The sequence below is a fragment of the Tyto alba genome, unplaced genomic scaffold (genome assembly GCF_018691265.1).
Source record: "Tyto alba isolate M040663 unplaced genomic scaffold, T.alba_DEE_v4.0 Super-Scaffold_1000006, whole genome shotgun sequence".
In the NCBI taxonomy this organism is placed as follows: domain Eukaryota; kingdom Metazoa; phylum Chordata; class Aves; order Strigiformes; family Tytonidae; genus Tyto; species Tyto alba.
Genome location: NW_024881272.1, coordinates 11,098,512 through 11,120,498, shown reverse-complemented (window position 1 = coordinate 11,120,498; position 21,987 = coordinate 11,098,512). Strand labels below are relative to the sequence as shown.

At 36.3% G+C, this 21,987-nt stretch overlaps 1 long non-coding RNA gene across 7 annotated transcripts in view; it reads left to right on the top strand.

Moving 5' to 3' along the window:
- The window catches only part of LOC116963498, a 65,779-nt gene that overhangs the window by 21,098 nt on the left and 22,694 nt on the right, over positions 1-21,987 (top strand). For 4 of the 7 annotated variants that reach the window (XR_004408209.2, XR_004408212.2, XR_004408206.2 and 1 more), the window contains exons 2-5: positions 9,598-9,968; positions 13,825-13,901; positions 18,606-18,721; positions 20,899-21,024. This is a non-coding gene — a long non-coding RNA (uncharacterized LOC116963498). The remainder of the gene's footprint in view (positions 1-9,597; positions 9,969-13,824; positions 13,902-18,605; positions 18,722-20,898; positions 21,025-21,987) is intronic. The other 3 variants (XR_004408208.2, XR_004408211.2, XR_004408210.2) reach the window with 3 other exon arrangements.

The window sequence follows — 21,987 nt, the reverse complement described above, 5'->3', positions numbered from 1 at the left end:
CTCTTGAGCCAACATCACTGCAACAGGCTATAGTATCTGCAGCAGCAGTAACATTTGTTAGGGCACACGCTGTTCTGCCACTGTTATTGGGGCAACTTGTGATAGAGGAACAGAACCAAAAGCCAAATTTTTTCAACCAAACAAAATTCAGTGTACAACAATGTATGCCTCCGTAGGTTTTTGTTCCCCTCCCAACTATGACCTTATTGCAGGTGAAGAACAGATTTAAGTTCTGGAAGTAAAACAGGATGGAGAAAAAACACTGAAAATTATTTCATGTCCCAACTTGAAGGCATGGAACGTTTACATGGTAATTTCTATATATGCTAATTTGATTAGTAAAATTAAGGTATTATATACTATACTACTCAAAAGCAAAACTCACTGAATGCCCCCAAAAGTTATTTGGCATACAGTGAAGAAAATTATTTACTAAAAATTTATTGTTGAATAATATGATTTATGAGCTCAAGGAAGAAGTTTGCCATAACAGTCCCATGTTATATACTAACTTTACTCAAGGAAAAAATACTGTACAGAGCTTGGCAAAAAAAAATGTAAAAGTCTAGATTTCTTATTTAACAAAACTCCCTTCCTGTATCATAAATTAAGGCTTCTACTACATCTTTTATTAGCTTGTATACTTGACACAGATAGGAACTTTCAGAAAAAAGAAAGAGTGCTGGCTACTTACAAAAGAGAATATAATTTTCTGTTTGTGAGAATGGAAAATTATCCCCATTCAGGAAAAAAAAAAGCTGTGTAAGAGGAAAGTATCCTAGACCTTTATTCTGTCTCTCTAGGTGCTTTACTATAGAAAGAAAACAATCCACTCATTTAACTGGTCACATTTTATTTAGGTTACCTGGGAGAAATAAAGCTTCTGTACAGACACATCCCAAGGTAGTTATAAAAAACTTCAAGAACATTTAAGCAAACGAACAAAAATCCAGTTTCATCATCACATATTCCCATCTCACAGCTTTTCAAAAAAATTCAGGTAGTTGTGTTTAAAGGAGTAAGAACATCAAACATATTTGATGAGTCTGAGCTTAAACTAGGAGATCAAGAAATAATAATAGCAGCAAGTATTCCCTTACTGCTCTGCTGCCAAAAAACCCCCAACTCCTTACTACATGTTATTACTTCCTCCTGATTGACAGTTTTGCATGTCAGTTTGATGGTTGAAATGGGTATCACAAAAAATTTTACTTTTTTTTTTTTTTTAAATAGTTGTTTAAACTATATATTTAACAATATTAACCTTAGCAGGTATCTTCCATTCCATATTTTACAAACAAAACCCCAAAAGTTTAAAGCTTTTTCTTTTTTAATTGAATCTTTAAAGTGAACACTTTTGAAAATTAAATACCTGAACTCACATATTTTATTAGCAAATCCATAGTTTTTATTACCTGCTGGTAGCCTAGAACATTTTTTCTTTTGCACTGTTTACTGGCAGCCTAGAGAGCTCCTGCACACAGTAGGATGAACTTCCCAAGAGCTGGCCAATATTAGTCATGGTAGAAGTAACATTGCAGGCAAATTCTTTAAGTTGTAATCCATCTGCATGCATCCACTTTCATACATTCACAGTAATTTATAGTATTTTCACTTAAACAATCATTATTTCATTTAAAAGGAGGATGAATGGGAATACCTTCTTTTAATTGTGTGCCAAAATTAGGTCATTGCTTAAAAGAAATAAGCAGAGCTTCCCAGCTTCTGTGAATTAAAGGGATTTATAAAAGAGTTCCAACCTTAAAGTGAAGCACAATAAAAATAACCCTTAGAATACTTAAATAATGGTCTGGAATGTAATTAGAAACGTTAATATTTGAAGTTGAATGCAAATGCAGTTTCCTTCACTTTATTCTAGTAAAGGTTCTTATAAGGAGCCTACTGCTGAATCAGAAATAAACTTCACTTTACCCCGAATACATTAGAGAATCAAAAATATATAAAGATGGTGGAGAAGAAATGCATCGGGTCCAATTAAACACATACAAAGGAAAATATGCTCAAAGGAATTAAAAATCCTAGAGGACAAAACGAAATACTGTGTTAAAAGGTGTGGTACCTTATATCAGGGTACCTACAATCATTTTGAGCCTAGCAACTTTAAGAGACTGGGCTTTGACTAATACTCTATAAAAAAGTCTTTATCCTTCTGGATAAAGGCACAAGATGATAATTCCAATACTACTTAAAATAAACAGGAAATCTAGATAATATCCTGGAAACTGCTACTTATCAAGATAATTTCACTTGGAAACTAAGTACCTATATGGTATTCTGCTACCAATACCCGGTTCTGTTACGACTAGTCTTTCATATTAACATCGTTTAGATTAAACTATGTTTGTATCAGGAACCTTATTTTACACTATTCTACTATTTACTGTACTTGTTAACCTCACTGAAATATGTATTTAATCAGTCTACATGTACTCATCCACAGAATACCAGTAATGTACAATCTGACAATTCAAAGAATTCAAACTGTCTGCTGATGGATTACCTTTCTTTCCAAAAGAACCACCCTACACATTAAAATTTCCCCCTTAGTTATGCAAAACACACATCTATAGTTGAACACAAAGATTAGGCTTGATATGAAAATTCTCTTATATTGAAGATACTCAAATTGTTTATTAAAAAATCTTGTGTATTTTCTTTTTCATTAGAGAAATTTTTAACCCTGGATCTATTATGTACAGCATGTAAACACTTGATTTTCCAAGGTCCCAGGTAAATGAAAAATTCAGTTTTCTTCAAAGCTTTGCTGTGTAATGTAACTTTTATGGGGGTAAAGAAAATGCACTTTGTCCACAATAAACTTCCCCCATGAATTCAGTAGTTATTACAGTTCTGAGGTAGGGAAAAAACTTGACATAAACCTTAGAGTTACTCTGAAATCACACCTTCAACAATTGTCTCTGACTTTTTCCTATTACTACAGTAATTTGAAGTGACATCTGAAATATTTATTTGCAGTAAGAATACAAGCACTTGTGTCAAGTAGCACCATATTCCATAACCTGTCTCATTTAAAAGCTGTAAATCCAGCTGGATTCTGGCATGTATGATTCAAGGTGACAGAGCTCAGTACCTTGCAGGGGAGGGAAATGCATTTAGAAAATAACAGAAGTCCAATTATGAACCATGGAAATATATAATCTCATTGAGTTGAATGATAAAAGCCTGTGCTTAAAGTTAGGTATATATGCTCAAACCTCTTATTTAATCAGTCAACAGTAAAAGAATATCTGCCAGTAAATGTTTTAACCTGACAAGGTATTTTAAATATTGTGTCTTCTCTTTGGATATAGTCTGTTGCTTTCACAGTATTAGCTACAGTCAGTGGAAAAAATGAACGAAGTAACGGGATACAATATTGGGATATCTTCTTTGAATTTACTGAATTCCTTCCAAAATGCCTTATGGACAGACTATTTAGTATTCATCACCATGTTCCTGTACAGCAACAGCTGTTAATCTTCTAAAATGTACAGGAAAGGAAAAACATTAGCTTGACAAACAGGCTTATTTTGGCCTATCTTGTCATTTTTACTAGATGAGCTGTTGGGCTTTCTACAGGGGAAAAAAAAAAAAATAATTCTAGTAGTTAACTAAATTAAATCGCTAAAGTAGGAATTTACTGTCTAGTGTATCTAAGAATCAGTGAAACAAATTCACTTTTCTTGTCTTTTCAAGGTCAGCACTAAGATGACATATAGTCTGTATTACACAGTTGTATCATATAGTCAACATGCCAGACCAACCCTGTAATTCAACAAGCTCAGACTTAAGGTCCAGCACAAACACAGAGTTAAATGTGTTTTCCAGTGCTTCTGAATATTGCATTCAGTCACTGCTGCTCCCTAGTAAAACAACCGCCCCCCCAACCACACACACACAGAAACCTCCTCTTTTTCATCCTACTTCAACCTCCCTCCCCCCTTCCCTAAATGTAACACATAAACCAAAGAAAGTTGTAAGTATGGCAGGCAAGAGCAAGACTGAAGTTTTGCCATCGCAATGTGGAGTTACTGAAATGACCTTAACAGCTCAGTGAGATAAATAGCACTGCTCTGGTTTTACACTGGTACAGAAGAGATGAGGATCTAACTCCCCTTTTGTTGTTTAACTCATTTTAACAGGAGGAACTGGGGAGGGGGAGGGAAGGGTTTCCAACTACTTCTGGAAAGGCATTTTTGAAGGGAAAACACAATCTTCAAAAAGGAAGAAAATTAAAAGCTTTTCCTCAAGTTTCCTTTCATTTCTTATCTTCTTAAAATACATATATACAGTTTGTTCCAGGAAATGTCTGAAATGCCTTCTGGTAGCTTTTAAATAAACATGAAAATCTTCTGAGTTCAAAGAGTTTCAAATAATGATGGGGGAAGAGTTCTTGGACTATAACAAAGATGTAAACAAAGGTCAGGAATCACTCTCAATGATTAAAATACATTATCATTACTTTTGGACTTTTAGTCTGCTATCACATAACTGAATTAGACTTGAACAAAGCTCTAATGCACTTTGACATCAATCTTCTCCTGTACATTAAAACCAACAGACCTCAGCTACATTTCTCAGCTAGGAGCTAATGTTTCTGGGTACACCTTACTGTTGCAGTTTCATTTGTCAGTAAAGCCTTATTTACTTGCTTCCTGTTATTAATTATGGCAAACAGGATCTCTTCAAACTGTAGGAGAGGCTCTTTTAACTCCTGTCTAGACTTTTCAAGACAAAATATTGATGAGCCCTTTAATGTTTGTGCAGAGACACAAACTGAGTGAAAACAACATTGTTACCTCAAACAGCTTAAGTCTCCTTATCACACATTCACAAAAAAAAAAAAAATCCTTTAAATCACTCGGGCTCACATCCTTATTGTTAGTCACTGAATTAAGGTTTTCTTTCATAGTTGGATACTTTCTTCATCTGTCACACTGATTAATTAACAGCTCACAGTATGAGCCCTGAGCTTAAATAGCCTACTGAAATGAGGAGAGATCAACGTTAATATTCCATAAAAAGCTGAAGAAGAAAACCGCTTTCTTTAGTACGAAGGGATATGTCTTCTAAAAAAAAATAAAAATTAAAAAATTTCTGTTTGGTTACATTACACAAGGAGATGAAAGCACATGGCCTGCAAAGGAAGACTGTAGTGGAGGACTAGGACAAAAGTTAGAGAAGACTTTAAATGCTTCAAATTAAGTTGTTGGTTGGAAGCAACCAGATCTTGAACACCAGTGAAATAAATTTCATCACCATTAAAAAAAGTTTATCAACATGCCATAAACAAACCTATAAACACAGTACCATTGCCTGTACAGATATATGGAGATAAGGCATGTAATTACATGAAATGGAGAGTTACTATAACATTAAACCTAAAGCTGGTTTTAGCCAAAACATTTCTAGTTCTCCCCCTCACCCCCCCCCCCGCCTTCCCCAAACTGTTACAGTCTGGCAATTATTTCAAGAGTTTGACTTTCAACAGCTACAAGCTCTCCCCCTTTTTTAAGCCCCTGCAGTACTGCTGAGTGGACAAAAATTACAGATGCAAGAAAAGCTGACAAATGAGTGCAAGGCCCCTCCTCTCCAGTGCCTCGACAGTCGGAGCTCCTGCCAAAACATGCCTGAAAGCTAGCGAGGAGACAAAGACACAAAGATTCCATTTTCTCAAGGAAAATAGATTTCATGCAGAAACTACCAGGGAGAAGAATAGCACGCTGGCACGTGTGTCATTTCAAAAGCAGAGCAGGAATAAATGTTTCAGAAAAAAAAAAAAAAAAGGAAATCATATTTGATTATTCAGTAAGCTCAACAAATGCTGTTTAACACACAGCTCTCTTTAAACTGCAAAGTACTACAGGGGATGGGAGGGGTGAAGCTCCCACAAAGCAGGAAAAACATTTTCAGTCATGAAGAACCTTCAGTTCAACATGATCCAAGCTAAGAGTTCACCGCGGTTGCTCTAAATCATCTCCTGATAATGCTGTAGTACACATGCGACCAAAACAAAGCAAATACAGCTTTTTTAGCTCAAATCTGTTTCAATCTGTTTACTATTAAAAGATTCTTCCCCCAGGGTATCATTAATAAAGTTGCAATGAGTTTAAAACCCTGGCACCTAAGCACTTCCAAGTTTGCAAGCTTTTCATAGCAAGTTTACTACTTTTGGCTTCTTACACTATCATGACTGGCACTCATCAGTGAGCTGGAATGGGTCTGCCTGTGAGCAAGGAGATCAGCAGCGAGGTGAACACAAGCAAGCAGAGCAGAAGAAAAGGCAAGAACATGATTTCTCTTTGAAACTAGTCAGAAAGTTGGGGAAAAATGCAACTGATGGTGGGAAGATTTGGGTCAATTCAAGTTTCTCAATAATTTAAAGATACAGAGGATATTAAAAATAACATCATATAAGATGAGAAACTATCAGTTATTTTAAACATGGTTCCAATCCATTAGGACTCAATGGCAAAGGTAGTTACTGTTAAAAATAACATGAGATCCTATCAGACTGGGAATTTGGGAAGTAAAGGTGTAAAATGCAGGCTTAGTCATCAGTAAGGTTTTCAAAATGCTCCTAGCTCTGGTAATTACTGCTCATCATTCTTACAAACCCTCTGCTTGTAATAGCCCTTTTTTCTTTTGTGTGAGGCTGTTTCTACATATCTGGTGGCAGAGTCACCCAAATTCAGCCCAAGTCTTCCAGTCTTTCATCAGAAACACTAATGCAGTGTAAACAGAACATAGAAAACATTGTGTAATGAAAACACTAAAAATAGCGATTAGTGCCCTGAATTGACAGGTTTGTGATTGAGGGTAAAATACAACCACTGAGAGCTCTCTGCAAGAGGGCTCCCAGGGGCCCCTGCCCAGCAGAATGCAGAGCAGGCACTGAGCACAGCTCTCCATTCTCTCCTCCCACTCCCTGCAGCCCAGCCACACACTGGGGCATCTTCTCACCCACCCAGACCCAGGCCATGAAGATGTAGCACAGTTCTCACTCTGAACCCACATACTGCCTCACAGGCCTTGCTCTCTCCTTCTGTCTGCTACTGAAGGATGCTCTCTTGATAGCCTTGAGGAAGAAAGGGCTTGTAATCCTTTGACTAACTAATAAAACCACTTCAGGATATCACCACTGATCATTATACAGGGACTGGGATAGCCTAGAACAATATATGAATAAACAAAGATTATACTGAGAAACAACCCTATTCTTATTACATCTGAGGTTAAGGACAGGGAAGATGAGAACAAACCTTGACATTATACATTTAGTTACAAGTTTACATTTATTTTTCACTGAATTTATTCTTCATATCTCTTTGGCCGATCCCACTATCTTCTCACTTGATAAATCTAGGCATTTTTTAAATTTTCATAGTCAGAGAGTATCTAAATCCTTTTTTGTTTTTTAAATGCATTTTACCATTCAACCATCACTCATCACCTCCTCATCTCATGTTCCTGCTGACACACAATGCCCTGATCTGCTCTGATAAAATGCTATCCTCCTGGTGCACAACTATTCCCAATCGGTCTCCATTCTCAACCAGACCAAACCACCATCATATTTTCATTTCATTAGCATAAAGGGATCCTAAATGTTGGCTCAATATAGAGATGTGAAAAAGCCTGCATCTACCAGTTTGATCCTTTGATACATTCTTTTTTCCTTCAAATTCTTAGACGTGGATCCCAACTTGTTCCTGTACTCCACCTGTAGAAAGTTTAACTAATGCAGTTTAATACAGATCAAGAGTGATTTGATTGCCTGATTTCCAGAAATAACCCAAGAGAAGGAGACTTAGTTCTGGGGTCAAATTCTGAAAGGACTACTAACAGCAGAGCTAAAAAAAAAAAAAGAAAAAAGAAAGAAGGGCTGCAATTATCAACTAGGTGAGATATACACAGCAGAAAATGAAATAAAACAAGATTTATGAATAGTTAAAAACATGCTTTCTCTTATACAGCTGGTAAACTCATTCTTTAGACTCCCATTACAAAGGAATCTTTTGAGAGAAAACTCAAGTCATATCAAATTATAGAAACTTTGCAGCAGTTGAAAAATATAATCACTTGATTTCACATATATAGTGGCCTGTTCCCTCCCTCTGCTCGGCTAACACCATTCGTATTTGAATGCTTTTAAAAATTACTTGAAGATCAAATCCTAGAATTATTTCAACCTATAAAAGTCATTGAAAGTCAAAATGAAATATTGCATCTTTGTCTAATACCTGTCGTTTCAACCAATTTCACTTTAATGACCTCATGTCCAGGCAATATGTGGCACAGGGTTTGAAAAGGAAGAAGACTTATGTTTTCGTTGGCACTGGTACAGCATAGGTCTTTAGCATAAAATTTATTCGCATTAATGGGAATTATGTAATTAAAGCACTGTGCTTTAATTCCCTGAGGGGTGACAGGGGTTTTTTTCATGTTCTGTAAAATAGACAAATAACGAATGAGAGATTTTTCAAAGCTATTTGAAGAATTCAAACTTTCATGTTCCTCCATTAATCGTAATGGAGAAGGTGCAACTAAACAAGATGGATCCAAAATTCTCAAAATGTCTTCCATAAAACTGCATTAATGTTAATACTACAGACCAGTCTTTTTAAGCATATGTTGTAGAATTACAGTATTTTGCAGTATTTTGCTCTTCAAAAAGTAATCACTAGACCATTGAAAAGTATAGATTTGAAAAGATTTATTTTTAGATTTAATATACCATACTTACTTGATACTAGACTTATTTACATGAGTCCAATTTAATAAAGTGGCTTTAACAAACAACTCAAATATTCAACACTTGAACCCTGGCATTTCAGTCCTGAAATGGGGAATCCCATCACCTAACCAACTGTACTTCAGGCACAGGTGACAGTCATTTATATAGTTCCTTGGGTGCCTTTGAACATTGCCAGCTAAGGTTGGAACAAGTTTCAGAGCTACTGAAAAACTGCAGGATTTTTGCAGATTTCATCAGGATTGTTAGATGGTACATCAATAAAGATCGGGCTACTACCTAGATCTGTATTTGAGTAGTTAAGTGGGATTATTTTTAAAACAGAAAATGAATTCAAAACTACATTATGAAAAAAGACCAGTGTATGAGTGTTTAATATTTGAGTTTTCAGAGAAGGATCTTATCAACACTTATCTGTAGCACTGAAAAATAAACACAGAACTAATTTTCTGGCAAATTTTTATCATTCTATATGTCTGAATAATCTCATAAGAACAGCAAACTAGAACAGCATGAAACAAAATACCATGGACCTATGTATTCATAGTGTTTAAATTATTGAAAATATAAGGTTTATTCACAGTACTGTGTCTCAGTTTAGTATTCTGTATAACCTAATTTCACTCAGAGCTAACTTGAGGCACAACCTATTTTACCTGAAAATCCAAAGAAAATAATTAGTACAATCAGTATAAAAACACTCAGACCTTTATAGTGGCACTAACAATTTTTCCTTGAGTAATGTGAAGACCAATTATTGGCTAATCTGTTGAGCATATCCTAAACTATCACACAAAATCCTTTATTTCTTTGTCTTCTAGACAAATCATCAGAGCTACAGACCAGAAAATGAAGTGAACTGAGGGCAATTTGACCAACATCATCTGTGTTGATTCCGCAGAAGTCGATGGAACATGTTATCAGGTCTCCAAGGTACATCCCAGAGATTAGTTGGTTGTGCCATACAATTAGCAAATGATTAAAACAAGCTGTTTTCTTCGATTACATTGAGATACTTGCAGCAGTGAGAGCCACTGCTTTCTACAGAATAGTGTACCTTCCCAAATCATGCTGTTTATTAGCACTTCATTAACAATGTATCACCTCAGCCAAACGATCAGGCAGCACAGTGGCCTCAGGTACAATGAAAAGATCATTACGGAACTCCACCTGCCTCATTTGGACAAATCAAGTAAGTACCTCAGAACCACAGATTGCACAGAAATATTTGAATGCTGTTTATCATCTCAGGCTTTCTGTGTATTTCATGCCAAACCCATTAGTCTTCTTCAGAGGAATCAACAAAACAGTGCAGAGACTGAATTAAACAGACAAATTTTTAAATGACTAAATATTTTTTTTTTCTCTTCATAAGAAAAAGACCCCAGCTAAGTCATTTCTTCTAACACAGCACATGAAAATCTCAATTATGGAAATTATTCTAGGCACGATGCACCATTTTATATTCCCAGCAGGATGTTTTTCATCTCATCAAGAGTTTCCAAGGCTCTTTAGTTTTTCTGTGTATGTAAAACATATTTAAGGGCCCCCAAAAAGACCTGCTAATTAAAAAAGCCTAGTCAAGTGGTCAGACAGACTGGAACTTGAGGATTATAGGTAAGAGGGATGAAATGAAAGCTTGGAAACTATAATTTCACTTTCTGTGGTACCAGCAGAAGCAGCTGTTATAGACTGAGCAAATTAAAGATGTAGCTGACTAAGCCAGCAGTCTGGAAACAAGACATTGCAAAAACATAACAGCAAGTCATCTGCACCCCACTTTTAAAAAGCCAAAAGTGCTGACCATTTTTTCTCTCTCTCTCTCTTCCTGTTATTCTTATCTGTCACAAATATCCTCCAGCTGGTACCCTTCCAGCCCTTGCTCACCAGTTCTAATTTCCCACCCCCATCTTGGGGAGTTAATAGTAATTCCTGGGACTGTGGACAAGTGCTCCATAGTGGGAGTTGTCAGTAAACAATAAAAGACACTTCTAAAAGAAAAGCAGGTGAAATAACAGAGTTGCAGTTCTACACTTTTTTTTTTTTTGTATATAAGAGTTGTTCATCAAACATGTAAAAACAATCTTCTCATACCGAGCAATATTTACCATTCCTTGAGAGCTGTTTCATCTGCCCAGTAAAATCAGCATCTAGATACAGAAAGTTCTCCGATTACAAACCAGACAGATTGCCACCACATTTTTCAGATACACTGATTAAGTGGCTTGTCATTATTTTCAGGAAAGACTTCTTTCTTCATTTTCTAGTCTGTTTACCCTGAATCTTTAAAAAAATGTTTAAAGTCACTGTGCTATGACTAATGAGGCTGTATATTGTATTCCATATCAGAAACCTAATGAAGGAACTGTGAATTAGTGTAAAAATAAATTACTTAAAAACCAACAAAAATGCTCCAAAACAACCCTTTGTCTTTCCTCAACAGCAGGTATGGACTTCCTATTAGAAGAAGAAATGTTAGTTGCCTTGCCTAGACAGCTTTTAGATCAGTGTTGCCAACCTAGAATTTGTCTCAATTTATATTAGCATAAACCTGTGGAATATTTTTGATCTCAGTTTATACATCATGAATGAATATCAGCCAATCTATTTCCCCTATGTTTATTTGTACTCAAAACAAACCCCTCATTTTAGATTTGTGGTAGATGCATTTTTTAAGTGCTGCTATTTCAGCACTACCCTGACCATGTTGTTAATAACATTGCTGAATTGAAACGTTGCATCTGATTTGAGACACACTCAAGCTCTTTGCAAACAATTATTCATTAAATAAATTTCAAAAATATTTGAGATTCATACCATAAATCTTTTACAGACATAAAATTGATACAGGCAAATTAAGTGCCCCAATTCTTACATGAAATGAAAATTAAGTGGCACAAGGCCTTTGTCCGATACATTTATCTGAAACAAATTGATTGCCATTTTGAATTTTATTGCAAATCTAAGAATATGAGAGAACAGCAAAAGAATGCTAAAGATTAAGTCCCATATTCAGTAGTCTCCCCCCCCCCCCCCAGTCCCTCTGTTAGAGTGGGTATCTGAGGAGGTTCTTCACATCTCCTCCCACGCAGTTTCTATGCTTCATAGGCAGAAGCCAGCTGTTGGTTCTTTCAAGTCTAGCAGTTAGTTGACATTTATCATTAACTTATGGTTTCCATTCTACCTTAGCAAGGAAAACAGCTAGAAAATTACTTTTAAAGAGTGAATATTAAATCTTTATATTTCTAATTCCCCAAAACTGGAGAGGCCTGCAGCCAAGGTTTTTTCGTAGGGCACAAGGAAGGGACAAAAAAAAAAAAAAAAAAAAAAAGTGCTGTGCACCAGCACAGAGAATAGGACTGACAAGTCTTAGCTTTATTGTGACTATTCTTTCCCCTAGAAAACACTTCATTGCAACTACACCAGCAGTGCCAATTTTGTTATTTTCTTCTCAATCTCAGGCTCTAAAAAACTCTGTGTAGAGAGTTGATTATATTTCTGACTCGACAAACTTGGCAGCAATATTTAGCAACTGCCATCAAAAGAAAAAAAAGTCCTGCATATATACTTATGATACAGTGATTTGATGGTAGAGATGGGAGAAATGAAAGAGGTCTAGGACACACCACAGAAAACACTTTTCCAGGGGAAGGAGAAGAAACCCAGCTGAAACCTATGCAAAGATACTAAGTCCTGCAAACAACTGCATAGCACACCCATGTGAAAGACTGCCAATACCATTCAATTCCCCCCTCCAGATATACACACTATGGTACAGTACTAACATTCAACTTAATTCCCAGATAAGGCACACCAATACGGGTCTGGTTAAGGTTTGTCTTTCTGAAATTCATCTTGAAACTCAATTATGAATTTTAAATATATTAAACTCTTATACCAAAGTACAGGTACAAAATAGTAGAGTCATGGCCACTATTTCAACAGTGGAATTCCCATTGATCTGAAAATAATTTTAGAAAGTATTCTGAACTCCTAATAAAGCAAATGTAGTTAGACATGGCTGTCCTTTAGGCCAAGTTCATACGTGAAGTAATCAGGAAAACAGAGGTGATCTGATAAGCAAAATTCCACCCAAATCAGGAAGTCAAAAAAGCCATAGCTGTAGTTGTTAACAGCCCACTAAAACCCTCAGTAAAACTGAGCTCAGAAATCAGTCAGCTGGTAATACTGTGTTTATTTAACGGACTTTTACAGAGCAGAAATCCAGAGTGTGTAGCCTTTTATCTGATGATATTTACTAACAAAGAGCTTTAAAAGAGGTAACATTAACAGGATTGCTGTAGATATGAAAAGGAACTTGGAACATGCAATTACTGGATGGCTCCAAACTTTATCTGATGTGTTTAGGAGCCTCAGAAGAAAACCATCCCAGACAGCTCAGTACAGAGTGCCAGAAAATACCATACTGTTTTTTTCTAGGTCTAGGTCAGGACATTTAAAAGACATCCATGACTGAATATGATTTCTTTTTCCTAAATCAAGGCTTCCATGACTGAACATCATAGAGGTAGTTATAAAAATCATACTGGCTCACAACATCTGCAGGCACTCAGTAGTGCAGCTGTTCACTGCACATGTGTTAAACAGGCAGCACTAAAAACTGTAAAAACAGGTCAAAGCAAAACCAAAAAGGACCTGAAATAAAGCATTACACATGGATAATGAATAAAATGTAGAAATAACCTTTTATCCAGGTCAGCAAGTTGAAAGCATTAGGAGAAAAAGCAGTTTGCAGCAATCCACACACAATAGGTCTTGAGCATTACTTCCTTTTATCGTGTATTGCACTTATGGGGCACTAGATTTTTCTAAACAGTATCCAAAGCATACTTTCAAGTCCAGCCAACAAACATCTGAATATCACAGCAGCCTTTCAAGAGAAAGTTACAGCACTAAGTTTTTAAAGACTGAAATATTTCAAAAAGATCAAATATACCTCAGTGTTATGTCATCTCATTCCCTTGAACTAAAAATGAAGAGGAGCTTATCTGGAAAGCAGACTAATTAAAAATTATCTTTTTTTAAAGAATAAAGAAGAAAAACACCAACCCTTGAACAAGGTAGAAACCCATCTGGAGATGGATAACAACGTCTGTTTCTTTTGGTAAAGTAATGATTCAGAAGTACACCCAAAAACATATTTAAGTACTGAAAATGAGGTGCATCCTATGGGAGCATGATCCAACCATCACCTTTCTTTCCCCACTGATAGAAGCTTTAAAGCAAATCAGACATACCTGTGTTCAAGTACATAAAATAACCTGTAATATCTTAGCATGCATGCTGAACTTTTTGAAATACGCTTTACTGATTTGTTAGAATTTATACTTCAAAAGAGATGCTGTAATAGTCAACAATAAAATTAAACTAAGTTTTCGCATGCTTTTGTATGACTGGAAAAGAGAGGTTCAGATATATCAAATTGGTTATTTTCTGTTCTTCCATAAAGAGTCACTTTGGCTTTATGAACAGGATTTTTTTCCTCACATGTTTTTTCCTGTTTTCTTTATTTTTTTTTCCCCCCTTTTTTTTTTTTTTTTTTTAAGCAGCCCTCACATCATCATTAGTTCTAGTTTTCACTATGAATAAATAAAGCAAAATATTAAGTACATATACAAGTGTACAGACAGGAAGATGATTCTTTGCAAGACTCAGTGGAATAAATGCAAGAATTTTCCATTGCTCCAGCCACAGCTATAGTACCTTTCTCTCCATATATGTACAGTTGTTTCTTTTCACCGCTAAGGACAAGCTCTATATCAGTATTCTAGTTTTTTCTTTAGTAGACAACATGAACAGTAATGCATAAATCCATTGTTAAGACTGATTAGAAAAGAACATCTATTTCTCAGAGAAAAAGAGATTTTGCAATTTTTTATTCTGTGTTAAAGACAGGTATGTCTATATTATTCTCATTTTCATTTGGGGAAAGGAGGTTATAGCAAAAAAAAGAGGAGGAGAAAAACTAGGCAGCATCATCACTTTCCAGATGGATAGTAGTCTGATAACCAAGACAGAGTCTGATCATTTTACACAGAGTATCGGAAACCCAGGTTTCCAGGCCCTTCTCCAACAATAACAGAGCTCTGACATTCCAGAGGCACACCAAAACCACCAGGCTATCAACCATTCTGGGATAGCAATGGGTCTTTTTTCTTTTCCTCATGCAAAAGGCCTTCCCAGAAATGTCCACTGAAAAGTATAATTCTTCAAAACATCTTCCATTTTCCCCACAGGGGGAAAATAAAAAAATCAATTAAATTTTCAACCAGATATAGTTACAGTTTTGTATACATCTGCAATTGCAGGGGAAAACTCCTAACAGAATGAGAAAAAAACATTCTTTCTATAAAGTTCTAGTAATACCTTTAATCATATTACAAGCTTAATGCATTATACTAATTTGTTAAATTAACACAGTTGGACTTTTAGATCAAGCAGAGAAAAGAGAGAAGGTTGTGATCCAACAAAAGCATGTTATAAAAACACTGCTGTTCAAAACAGGCCAACAGTTTCCTTGTGCTTGTAACCTAACAAAGGGGGTTTTCCTTAAGGTGGTTCTTAGGTGTTTTGTCTTCATTGTTGTTACTTTTTTAAATGGTAACATATCAGTTTTACTGCTTTGTTAAATACATTTTAATTTGTTCTTATTCCTGTGAAGAGCAATTTTCTTCAGGCACTTTTTTTTTAGTATTAGTAATAGTTGTGATAGGACTGCTTTCTCTCAAGTCTATGTTATACAGAAGACAACAAGCCTCAGAAGATTGCTGTGTGGAAGAAACATACTGGACCAAACTATCATGTCAGTATTACACAAAGCACAGCCCAGTTCAGTATTTTTTCTACTGTGAAGGAGTCTTACATCAGGTGGTGTAAACTATCATTTCTCTGCTGTTGAAATGATTTTACTTTTTTTTTTTTTTTTTTCCAGCAGCCCCCCTTTTAAGAATCTGAAGCAGTACATGCTGCTGCCAAAGGGCCACATTAAGATGCAGCTGTTCCACCACACTGTGGGGAAAGAAGGGGTCTGGTTTCATGAACCCCCACACCTTCCTTTCTCACATAGCCAAGTAAACTCCATTATAATTGATGCAGTATGCAGAAAACAGGACTAATTGTGTTTAAAAGCTATACAGTTGCAGCCTCATTTAGGAAATGCCTCCAGGCTTGCTTGAGCATTTAGTAATAAACCTAGACCACAAAGCAAAGTGAATAGTGAAGTCTACATGCCCAGAAGGGAGAGAAGATCCTTTTCTCCATACTCCTAAGCCCATGTTAGTCCCTCCAGTCTTTCACTAACAACGTAGGATTCTAGGGATCTGAGAATCATCATCTCCATTTTTCTCATCCTAAAAGAGCTGTAACTGTCAACAGTATACTATATCTTGACTGCAATTTTATATTACAATAATACATCATCATCACCAGAAATCAAGGCCCTGTTTTGCTACATCTTGTAAAAAAAAAAAAAAAAAAAAAAATTTCAGGCTAAACAGATTAGGCAAAGTGGCCACACAGCATTTGGGAATAGAAAATAAATTAATGTTTGGTGGTAATTCTTCTGCCACAAGTGGCAGTTACAGCTCGTACCTGAGATGTTTTCTGCCCTTGATCAACTTCTTGCTATTGCATTTAAAATCATTTAAATGATCTGTAGTGATTTAAACCAAGATAACTCTCAGAATATCCACAGCATTTAATTCAATAACTGTGGAAGTAATCCAGAATCCGCCCCCATCTCAGTCGTGAACACGTTCAAGAAATTTGAACACATACACATTCAGTCGTTAATATATTTTTAAAGAATACCAAAAAGATGGGGATAACCACAACTGAAGTTTTTCTCACATTCTTTAGTTTTAATGAATCCAAGCTTTGTTAAGCTTTTAGTGTCCTATAAAAACAGCCTCATTGAAACAGTGAGAGAAACACCAGAGCTGAACATCTAGAAACAATTCCATAAATGGGTCTTTCTTCTTCCCCTCTATATATGCAATATAATCATAAAATCATGGAATTTTTTGAGTTGGAAGAGACCCTAAAGACCATCTAGTTCCAAACCCCTGCCACGGGCAGGGACACCTTCCACCCGACCAGGTTGCTCCAAGCCCCCTCCAACCTGGCCTGGAACCCTGCCAGGGAGGGGGCAGCCACAGCTGCTCTGGGCACCCTGGGCCAGTGCCTCACCACCTTCACAGGGAAGAATTTCTTCCTCATATCTGATCTAAATATACCTTCTTTTAGTTTAAAACCATTACCCCTCGTACTATCCCACCACTCCCTGATAAAGAGTCCCTCCCGACCTTTCCAACACCCCCAACTCTCTCAGCCTGGCCTCACAGGGGAGGTGTTCCAGCCCCCTGAGCATCCTCATGGCCTCCTCTGGACCTGCTCCACCAGGTCCATGTCCTTCTGATGTTGGGGGCCCCAGAGCTGGACACAGCACTGCAGGTGGGGTCTCATGAGAGCAGAAGGGGAGAAACCCCTCCTTCAACCTGCTGGCCACACTTCTCTTAATGCAACCCAAGATATGGTTGACTTTTGGGGCTGCAAGCACACACTGCCAGGTCATGTTGATCTCGTCATCAAACACACACCCTATGGTGTTGCTCTAATTATCACTAAAGCAGGTAGCATGATGGTGACAGGTCTAGAGAACAAGCCCTATGAGGACCACTTGAGGGAACAGGGGTTGTTTATCCTGGAGAAAAGGAGACTCAGAGGATATTTTGTCTCTCTCTACAACTACCTTAGAGGAGGTTGTAGTGAGGTGGGTGTCAGTCTCTTTTCCCAAGTAAATGATAGAACAAGAGGAAATGGTCTCAAGTTGCAGCAGGGGAGGTTTAGATTGGATATTAGGAAAAACTTTTTCACCAAAAGGGTTGTCAAGCATTGGAACAGGCTGCCCAGGGAAGAAGTTGAGTCACCATCCCTGGAGATATTAAAACGACATGTAGACATGGTGCTTAGGGACATGGTTTAGTGGTGGATTTGGCAATGCTAACTGAGTTGGACCTCAATTGTAAAGGTCTTTTCCAACCTAAATGATTCTATGAATGGCAAGTTCAAATCATTGGCTATGTTACCTTATATGCTGCGTTAGACAACAGCTAATTCCACACGCACACACCCTTACATGGGATTCAAGATTCCATTACTATATCCTCAAATACAAGTGCTTCTTGCACTCACTTGAGCAATATGGATGCATTTAAAGACTGCAATCTATAATATAGTTTCTTTCATACTGTATATACACATCACTACAACCACAGTGAAAGTATTTCAACAGATACAACATTATCAGATAGCCAAATCATAACCTTGCTGTCAAACAATTACAGAACCACTCCATACAACAAAACAGGAACATCTGGAATTCTGCTTGTGAGGATAACTGGGACTATCAGTAAGTGCTCTCCTCAGGGTCTTAATTGTTACAGAAGTTACTCAGGACTTTGAGCAGAAAAGTAACAACAATTTTGGTTACTGAAGGAATTACTTGCATAAGGCACTTATTAGGAAAAATTATTTAAGTGTATAATGTGCTTGTATGACATGGAGAAATTGTTCATGTTCACTCTATGTTTAAAATCCAGTTGAGCATGAAGAATAGTTCCCTTCAATTTCAAAATTTATTTCTTAAGTAGAAAAATAGTATTATACCTAACACTGATTTTACCAAACCTGCTACTAAGAAGAGTTTTTTCACTAATTCATGTTCTGATTTTATTTTAAAAACAATTTGGGAAAATGCTAGCTATTACTTACATCAAGTCATGCTTAGATTTTATGTTATTCCTCACAGAGGCTTTGTGGCAACAAGTGCAAGAAAAATTACTCATTTCTCTTCAGCTGAATTCTGTTATATGACAGGGAAGTGAACACTTGCAACCTTGATCCATGGCAAGTAAATGAATCCAGGTAAGATGAACTTATTACCATAACAGCTGTCATGCCCTCTCTGGCTTTTACTAACACCCATGCACATGCACACCTTTACACATTTTTCTCTTCTGTGCAGGTAAATCACACAACTGCTACATTACTGCTCATTTGGCTTCACAGATTCCCACAGGACTGTAGGCACTAGAGGCTACTTAAATACTACCTGTCTATTCTGTGTGAAGTGCATGCACACCATCCTAGCATCTCCAAAAACTCTTAACTAAATTGGTAGTTAATCCCTGAGGTTTTTTGTTTTCTTTGTATTTATTTTTCCACTTCTTTCAGCCACTGATTAATTTTCCTGCTAATTATGCTGTTACAATAGTTTTCAGAGTACAGAAAAGGAGGAGATGCAACATGAAAGATCATAAATCCATCTCCCATTCAGAGTCTTTGAAGCAGTATCAGTAACAATATTACAGTTATGAGATCAGCACCAGTCCATCTCCATGAAGTATGTATTTTCTGAGAGCGCACAAATTATGCTGATAAAGAAATCAGAATACTGCTTCTGTGCTAATCAAGCTGATAGTTTCAAATCTGTTAATAATTTAACATGGGCAAACATATAATAATTTCTGAAACATTCTAATATTTTTATTTTCAAAGTTCTGTTCTTAAAAATCATCTGGTACTTATGCCACATCCCTCTGAGCATTATGAAGAACATTAAGTGGCAGAAAGTGATGCAAATATGCTGCAAATTTTTCTATCATTTCCCCTGTTTCCTACTAGAACATGTTGCAACTTGGAGACATGAAGATTATGCCTATAATATTAAAACACTGGACATTTCTTTCAAAGTCTGTGATCCCTCACAGGTATTCATAATTTGGTTTGTGAGCAGTTATTACAACACCCTTAAACTCTTCCTGACTCTTACTATTCCTACATACACTTTCACTAACTTAAAGGAGATGTCAGCATAGGTGATTAAGTTCTAGGTAAATTCTAGTTTCCTATGGCTTTCATGATCAAGCAGAAAGAATTCCTAGCCTGTCATGCCAAGCTTTTGTGACAAGGGAGCAAGGAAATCATCATTTTTTCCAAAGTCACAAACAAAATTGTAATAATTCTGAAAGTAGATAGTCCTCTTCAACACTATTTTCACTAATTGACATATGTAAAATATACATTTACAGTAGAGGCATTTCCTGTCATTGTTATCTTACATGGAAAGACATAGTAGAAATTAAAGCAGCAAAAGTTTACCCGAAATTCACACTTGGAGGATGCACATCTACGTAAATAGTACAAGATAAATCCTGCATTACGTGCACAGACACATGCATACAAGTATTTGCAGAATACTGAATCTGGGAAGTTCAGCACAAGAAGTTGGAGGCCTCTAGTTATTTGAGCTGCTGTTTTTTCAATAGTGGGTACATAATAGGTTGCCTTAATCACTGTGACTAACTATAGTGAGAAAGTGCAGTCACACTAAAGGATTTCATAAGTAATGATTCCTTTGAGATAGCAAGGAAATAAATGTACAGTGGAACTGAAAATACAAAAAAATAATCTCATTTCTCTTTGCATGATTTCTGTTGCATTATCAATCAGAAAGACAACTTGTAACAACAATGAAATATTAGTACATTGGCAGGGCAGAAAAAGAAGAAACTAGCAGTAAATATAGGAAGAGGAGATATAGGGAAAACACGTTTCCTCAATACTTATACCTCAAGAGCCAGAATTTTGATATTTTATTTATGACACTTCCAAATAATGATAAGAAAGAAAACAACATCTACAAGAGATGATAGAAGTGGTGCAGTTGCCCAACGTACTCCAGGGTTAGATCTGTTGCATTTGCTGTTTTAAGTAGAGAAAACTTAACCTTCCAGAATTTATAATTCACAGTCATAATTTCTAGTTAAAATTCTTGGATTGTCTGATAAAAACTTTATTTAGAGCTACTAAACACTTCTTTGAAGAATCCCCCTCTGCCCCCTGACAAAATCAAAAAGTACTCATTGTAGTAGCCATGCATAGTGCTTTAAGTGAAATCTCTTCACTAGTATTCAGATGGGAATAAACACAGACAATTGCTTTCACTTAGCTGATGTATCTTTTTGCATTTTATTGACTGTTCTGATTAAGACTCCTTCCAAAACTGAAGCAGTTGTAAGATCTCTTTTTTCACATTCTAGTACTAGATTTTAGAAGAATCTGAGTCATGTGGATGCACAGGATCAGTAGAAAGCCATTCTGATGATCACAGTTTTCAAGGACTCCACTTCAAAGAAGTAGCTACATATGACAGATACCAGATAAAGGTAATTCTCAATAAATAAGTTCTGCCAAGATCCTATTTTTCTAAATTAATGCAGTAGCTTTATTTTTCTTCACTTCTCTTTACCTTCAGTATAAAGTATATCCAGGTCATATTTTCTAGCAGAGAAATACATGTTGAATTTTAGGTACGATTTATTCTTAAGTGAGAAGAGACATACATACACACACATTTACCACACTTAGAATGTGATGTTTGTACCACGGGGACAGCTTTTCTCAGCCCCTATACCTATCCCTTTAACAATTACTATTTAGTTTTGTTTCATTCACAGAATAGAAGTTGGAATTAAACTTTGCTAGCACTGCATGAATATTTTGAAAAGAACCCAGTCACTTAGCCAAAATTGGAAACAGCTAGTACATATGTGGTATAGCACCAGACTTATATACAATGAACCAGTTTAAAGGGGGGGTGGGGGGTGGGGGGGAAGCCTAAATGCAATCTACAAAGATTTTATTCTTTTGTTTGCATTCTATCAGTATGAAGAAACAATGTAACTATTACAAGTCTCCTGCCAGAAATGGTCAAGAGCTTTAAGCAAGTTTCACTTACACAGCATTTCTTTTATTTTGAAATACATGCTTAAAAAAAAGCCTCACAATTAACATATTGTACACATTTTGCAAAGTTCTCAAAGATCAGGAACTGTTTCTGGAAAGACTCACTCCAATTTGGCAAACAATTACAGCATACATTACACTAAGGTGCATTAAATATTTGGCTTCTGTGAGGGTACAGAAACATGAGCTTACCCACAAGTTAAGTTGAATAAGCAAAACAAAGTCAGTTATAATTTAAAATGGAGATAAAAACAGAACAAGAAAAAAGGAAAGTAAGGGAAAGGAAAACAAGTCTAAAAGGCAGAGAACATTACAACAGGCAACAGGAAACAAATGAGATATAAATAGGATGTAGTCACGGGATGATGTGTAACTCTTACAGC